This window comes from Clupea harengus, chromosome 15 (assembly GCF_900700415.2).
Source record: "Clupea harengus chromosome 15, Ch_v2.0.2, whole genome shotgun sequence".
Lineage (NCBI taxonomy): Eukaryota > Metazoa > Chordata > Actinopteri > Clupeiformes > Clupeidae > Clupea > Clupea harengus.
Window position 1 is genome coordinate 6,073,871 of NC_045166.1, and position 7,200 is coordinate 6,081,070.

The following is a 7,200-nucleotide window of genomic DNA, read 5'->3' on the forward strand; positions in this document are numbered from 1 at the left end:
GCATTAGGGTCAACATTAGCATTAGCTCCTAGCATTAGGTGGCTTTTATTTTCATAAAATACACTTTTACAGTCATTGAGTCTAAGAGTGAGGGTTTGGATGAACAACATTTTTTAATTCCAACCAGTTCTTACGTTTATGTTTGTGTTTATGTTTATGTAACTGGGTACAAATGAGATGTCAGTTACTGTATGTATTATTGTTACTATATTGTCTTTGAAAGTAATAATTCACTGAACATACTTCTCCTAAAACCAACTTTTCATCATCTTTGGTGTATAACCCCTTTTGATTTGACCACAGTCTGCCTGGCACCTGAGTGACTCCTTTGGCTCTGATGATGATGATTCCACCGTCCTGAATCGGATCGGAGCCAGGCAAAACCAGTGCTGTTTGTGTGATGACATCATGCACGTTCTCACTGTTTGCATAAGGCTATGGTTTTTGCTGAACGACGTCAAATCTGCTACACTGAGGTATGTGTCATAGCCCATGACGAACCTCTCTTCGTGGGTACTTCTCTGGCTCATCTTTTTTTCCAGCTTGGCTCTGAGTTTGGGGATTTTGGTTGTTTTTTTCCAGGTTTTTCCCCTGTACAGTATGTGTCTCCTGCTTTAAACGTGTTATACTCCAATAAACCTTTGCCTCTGACACCACACAGAACACACAAAATGCTGACTCCCGTGAAAATGCTTGTAACGTTTATCGAGATCTGAAAAAGTCTTTACTGATGTTATAGTGTTACTGAAGAAAATATACAGAAGGCTATTATATAAGGCTATAACGAGTAATTGATTACATTTCTGAACAAACAACTGAAACACCACCATTTAATATCATATTGTTATTATTGATTTAAATGCTAATCTCTGAATATCACAAGAATAGGACACATTCATTTCTCATCCATAGAGTAACAATGACAGCATCAGAGGCCTTTGATTTGACTTTGTTGGGTTAAGAATGTTAAAAACAATACACATGGATTTCTGTAAATATGCCAGTTGAACCATCAAAGCTCATTTGTGGCAGTGGGAGGTTTACACAGTGTATCTGCATATATAAAATAACACATATATTACACTCTTCTTACATTCTGTCTTGATCCATTTAAACCATGTACATAATTGGTCTGTGAACAGGGCTAAACTGGTCTGTTAGGCTAAACTGGGCTAAACTGGTCTGTGAACAAGGCTAAACTGGTCTGTTAGGCTAAACTGGGCTAAACTGGTCTGTGAACAGGGCCGAACTGGTCCACCCATTGCTGCAGTTGGTGAGTGTGATTGCATTTACGTTTCTTTGCTTTTATTCAGTGCGACTTATAATACAGTGGAGATATACATTTTCAACAGTGTTCTCCCTGGTTATAATACAGTGGAGATGTACATTTTCAACAGTGTTCTCCCTGGTTATAATACAGTGGAGATGTACATTTTCAACAGTGTTCTCCCTGGTTATAATACAGTGGAGATGTACATTTTCAACAGTGTTCTCCCTGGTTAAGGAACCCATGGCCTTGGTGTGGTTAGCACCTTACTCAACCAGTTGAACCACAGGAGAACAAATGATTAGTCCCCTCATTGTATCTGATGAGATTAAGACTTTTTAAACAGCTTTAACACATTGTTATGATCATACAACTGACATAATATTCTTTAAGGAAATGTGACAAAATTAACTACTTTTCTTTCCATCCAGTTCCCTTGGCATGGAGGTAAGTAAAACATCCAGGTGTCTAGAATGAACGATCACTTTCAGCTCCTCCCCTGAATTCTTCACATTTTACGCATCTGTCGGCCTCTTTCCTCTCACAGTGTCTTCTTGGCATTGTGCTGAAGGCAAGATCATTTCTGTTGTGACCTTACATGCACTTCATTGTTTGAGTTTTTGGTTTCACATAAAAAATTAAAAATACCAACCAACGGGAAATAGGAAAGGTACCAAAACTGTTCCCTGAGGCACACCACCATCACAATGAAGATCACTTCCACTTCTCCATTCACTGTAGCCGTCAGACCACTCCATACCCAATAGGTTTTTATGCACTATACAGCTTTGGGTGGGAGGGCATGAGTAATAATGAGCGGCTTACAATTGACACTTTGATAACTGGTGTCAATTGTAAGTTTTCCTTCAGGTGCATAGCCCTGATAACTGCCTCATACCCAGTTCACCAGAAATGATTGAAGATAATATATTTACACATAGATGGTTTGTTAAATGGTTGACTGCACATGATGCAGTCTTACATGGAAATTGTTCATGTGGGCAGTATTCCCTGGAACACAAGAGGAAGAATGTAAACTGTCATCATATAGTCATAGAACTTTGGCATTTGGCAAGCTGATTGGAGATGTCCGTTTTAATGAAATGTTTGATCTGTCACATATACTCAGTGGATATTTGTGAGAATACTGTATGGTCCCAAAACATATATTTACTATTTTACTTTACAGTTCAAAATCTTCATAATCGCATAACTCAAATGTATGGTCCCAAAACATATATTTACTTTTTGGGTCATACAGTTCAAAATCTTTACTTTTGGGATTGCATAACTCGAATGAGAATTTCTTAACAGTCATGCTTTGGCTATCTGGTATCAGAAAGAAAGAAACATTTTGAGGCCAAAACTGACACAAACAGGAGATATAGAAATGATACCTGCTCAGGGGGCAGGACATCTGTGTAACTTCTTCATGCCACCAGATCAGGTGATCTTCTGTGTGTTCAGCCTGTTTCAACCTGAACTCTATAACCACAAACAAAAATTGTTGACTGAAAACAATGTGAACATTTTGCCCTCACTGCTATGCTTTGATTTTTCTATAGTTGGTAGACAATGATTGTAGCGCTAAATGATCTAATGTTATTAACACGCGCTGAAAAGACTTCTCCTGTGAACAACTGACAGGTACGTTAGGTCATGTTATGTATTCAACTCATCTGTAGAACCCCACACACTTTCACTTACATTCAAAATCCAAACTTACTTACTTAGATACTTAACATACTTGATTCCTTCAGAGAAGCACTTGCCTTACTTCGTTTAGCTCATCAGAGACAGACGGATGAGAGGATCTGGAGCAAGGTTGAGCAGTTACTGTAAAATGATTAACATTGCTTAAAAATGATTGAATTAGCATTATACAGATGAATGGATAGCCATGTTGTACTTCATTTGTTTTAATCTTGCAACTTCTTTGGTACTGAGAAATGACTGGAGGGATTTTTTGTATCTTCCCTATTGTCAGTGAGACCACACGCTCGGAGGGAAGTAACTCTTTTTTGGTTAACAGTAGGCAAAGTTGTTAAAGGTTTCTTAAACCTAACTGAAAGTGTGGTTGGTCTTGTTTCAAGTGTGTGGGAGAGGGTATGTAGTGCGCTTGTGCATGCGTGTGAATGTCAATGCGTGTGTGTGTCTGTGTGTCGGTGTGTGTGTCTGTGTGTGTGTGTGTGTGTGTGTGTGTCTGTGTGTGTGTGTGTGTGTGTGTGTGTGTGTGTGTGTTTGTGTCGGTGTGTTTGTGTGTGAATGTCAGTGTGTCTGTGTGTTTGTGTGTGTGTGTGTGTGTGTGTGTGTGTGTGTGTGTGTGTGTGTGTGTATGTTTGCGTGCGTAAGTGTGAATGGAAAATGTGACACTGCAGTGTGTGATAGTCGTGGCCCCTGAACTACAGGAAGACACAAAAACCACTTCCTGATTAGTCCCCAAAAGCAGGAGAAGCATCGCAAACTATCTGATTCAAAACAGTAAGACACTTAATGTCACTGTACATCTGTTCTGACACCCACAGCTGTCTTCACTCACCAACATCTACCTCTAGTATTCACAGCTGTAACACACACACACACACACACAACACCATTTGTATATCAGTATTTCTAGATGTGTTTACACATAGAGCTACTGGCTACTGGCTCGTTGTGAGACAACGCTATGTTTGTCTGATGTTTGGTGCGAGTCATTAGGCTGTTTCAGATAGGAGTGATGGTGATAGGAACAAACAGATGGGAACTCTTCATACCAAACAGCTTGACAAACAACATGTCCATGGATGGTGTTTCTCATTGCCAAATTGAGAGAGAGAGAGAGAGAGAGAGAGAGAGAGAGAGAGAGAAACTGTCAACCTGTGATCTCCCATTTCTATGCTTATAGAGCTTCAATGACCTAACTATTAACTATATAAACTATATATTAACTATAAACTCTATCATAGGGACAGTGATGAAGTAGAGACTGGATATAATATGAGTTGCGTAAGACAAGGGTGAAATGAGTTGAAAATAAGGAATTCATAATAATTAACAGACCCTTACTCAAAGCAACTCTATATGACAAGAGCCAGCTAATGGATAATGAGAGCAAACTGTTGTAATAAGCCGGCCATGTACTGGAGGAGATTTAGTGAGCATTCATTATAAGCTAACCACAAAATTCGACTACATTTCTGAAGCCTACTTTTTTTTTATAAAGACTACAATTACAACAAATTGCATTTCCCCCGATGTTTCATGTCCTATTTTAGGTCTTGGCATACAGCCGACATGCTACATTTTTAAGTTAAGCAACATTTTGATTTCTTAAAGGACTTATTCTACGTTCACTGTACTTAGTGTCAGTCCAGGTGGGAGTGCATGTGCTTTGGTGGCGGACATGCAGAGCCTGTCTCTGGGCCTCGGCACAACCCCGCTCCCCCTTGTTCCGGAGTAGTCTGTCCCCCTCCCCCCCCGCTCTGGAGGAGTCTGTTCAGTGTTATCCTCTCGAGTTGGCACGCCACCACCGTCTCTGACCAAAAAGGGCCTGAATCACACTTCACGGTTACTTAGCAACTGCCAAATATTGTTGTTGTTGTTGACAATCAGGACAACACACGTGCACGTAAGCGGTGGTAGTGGTGCGGTCACCTTTTGGAGACAGAATTTTGCCAGGGTGGAATGCTTCCACTCAAGCTGCGTGGCAAAACACTGGCGCAAAGAGATTGGAGCGGAGAGGTTGGCGCTCAGATGGATCTCAAGCGCCACACCAGATGCCCCCCCTGCAGGGCCTTTTTTTATCATGCCTGACAGAGAGAGAAGCATGAAAGATTGGTGTTCAACTCACTCAGAGTGCACAGCAGAGACATTTACCATGTCTGCGGTTGCGGCTGCACTGTTTCTGGGATAGGAGGCCATGGATGATATAGGGAAAGAGGGGGTAACATAGGGAGGACCGCTAGCTACCTCTGAAACTTTAAGTGCCATAGTTTCAAATGACATGAAAGTACACAATTCTAAGAGTATGGACTTTGCAATGCCGTTTTGCCGCAATGTAGTTTCTCTGTGAGGGGGTTAAATGTGATCAATATGAATATGAGCCAGTGAAATGCTTGTTATGGCCAATCCGTAATGTTCTGGCGTCTGGGTCGACATCTCAACATCTCTCAGCGTTTCTGATGGAAAGGTATGACCACACTGCATGCAAGTGCTCATTGCAGCTGGTCCTTGCGCTTGTGAGGGGTCATGTAGTCATGTATGGACTCTGTGTTGGGTGTGTACCATGTAGTGAAGTCTCTTTGGATGGATGACATCACATGCAGCCGCGGCCGTGGCACTTGGACAGCAAATGTGCAGCAAGTGCACTCCTACATATGGCACTGCCATTGCTTTGGTAGTGTTAGTGTTTCTATTTCTCCCTCGCTCTCTCTCTCTCTCTTTCTCTCTCTGTGTGTGTGTGTGTGTGTGTGTGTGTGTGTGTGCTTTTTTTTCTATTCACCTGTAGCTTTTACCTATAATTTTTCCCGTCGCTGTTCAGTTGCTTTTTGGCTTTTAGGTTTTGTCCTTTAATATGACTACAGTAGCTGTGCCCCACACACACCCTGCCTTTAAAGTGACTACAGTAGCTGTACCCCACACACACCCTGCCTTGTGTGTTTTGGCAGCAGATAAGATGTTGGCAATGGGAAGCAATCCCATGACTGAGGCTGTTGTTCCAGGTCCAGAACATGACATAACCTGACTTCAGTAATTACCAGCCAGCCAAAGCCATCACCAATACTCTAACCCGTTTAGAAGACAGCGAATGGTGCCTGTGCCACACACAAAAAAAGATAACTCATGCTCCTATTGTCTCATGTTAGTCTCATGTAGTCTCAGGGCTTAGTCTCATGCTCCTATTGTCTGACGCTTAATGCTGTTATTCAAACAAGGGCCGTGGCAACCATTTGTTAATCTGACCAAACTCACACTTTAACTTCTGAGCGCCCTGAAAGAGTGAAAAGGGCAAGACAGAGTATTTCAGTGCCCATTTACAAAACTCAAAGACAAACTACTGAGCTTGTTTGTTTTATTTGAAAAGTATAAAAGAGCAGCAGATTGTTCACAATATAAGTATTCAGTAACAGGTCAGTTGTAATCTCTATTGAGTACCATGTCACAATTAAATATCAATCATATGTAAATAATTAATAAAACTCTTAATTGTAAATAAAACTCTAATAAAATAATAAATAAAATAAAGTTTACCTTTACCTGTAAGAGAGTTTTACTGACTGGGTCCCAAAGGTTTTCTTACTCCTTGCCCTTCAGAGCCATAAGTTTGACTTTCACTGTTGTACAAATATATCCATTTGCCTTTCATAGTCTCACCTGTTTTCATAGTCGTAAAATCATGATTTATGTGTATCTTTACAGTTGATGTAATGTCTTCTTATCATCTCACCCTGAGTAAACTTACTACACGGGTCATTGCTAAACCTCCCACCATGTGCCAGTCTCTGAACAATCTGTTCAGATGAATCATATGAAAACACTGTTCGTTTAATCAGATGACATGGAAATAGATGCAGATAAACATAGATCACTGTATGTAAATACACACACACACACACACACACACACACACGCACGCACACACACATACTAAAAAACAAGGCACATCGTGCCCACAGACATCCAAGTCTGTGTGCAACAGCGTTCTGCCTGTCAGATTTTCCACTGGCCTTCACCACCTCCGGTGGGTTAAGGTTTTACATCTTCTTGATATGAGACGGGCCTGAAATGCACCAGAGTGAGTCAGATCTCATTTGTCAGTCGTGGGAACAGGTCAGCGAGGTAAATGAAAATGAGTCAATCGGTCCATTTGGGGACAAATGAGTCACCTGCTCGGTGCTGTGGTTACCGGCGGGGGGTGGGGGGATAAGGGGGGGGGGGGGGGGCTTGCTCAG

The 7,200-nt window shown here is 41.3% G+C and overlaps 1 long non-coding RNA gene across 2 annotated transcripts in view; it reads right to left on the minus strand.

The window, feature by feature from the left end:
* Nucleotides 1-286: 286 nt before the first annotated feature.
* Nucleotides 287-7,200, minus strand: part of LOC116223746 — a 16,950-nt gene continuing 10,036 nt past the window's right edge. Inside the window, exons 1-4 of one of the 2 annotated variants that reach the window (XR_006152853.1) lie at nt 6,506-6,871; nt 2,998-3,103; nt 2,665-2,752; nt 287-2,278 (exon numbers count right to left, since the gene is read on the minus strand). This is a non-coding gene — a long non-coding RNA (uncharacterized LOC116223746). Of the gene's footprint in view, nt 2,279-2,664; nt 2,753-2,997; nt 3,104-6,505; nt 6,872-7,200 lie in introns of those variants that run through there. The other variant, XR_004165242.2, reaches the window with a different exon arrangement.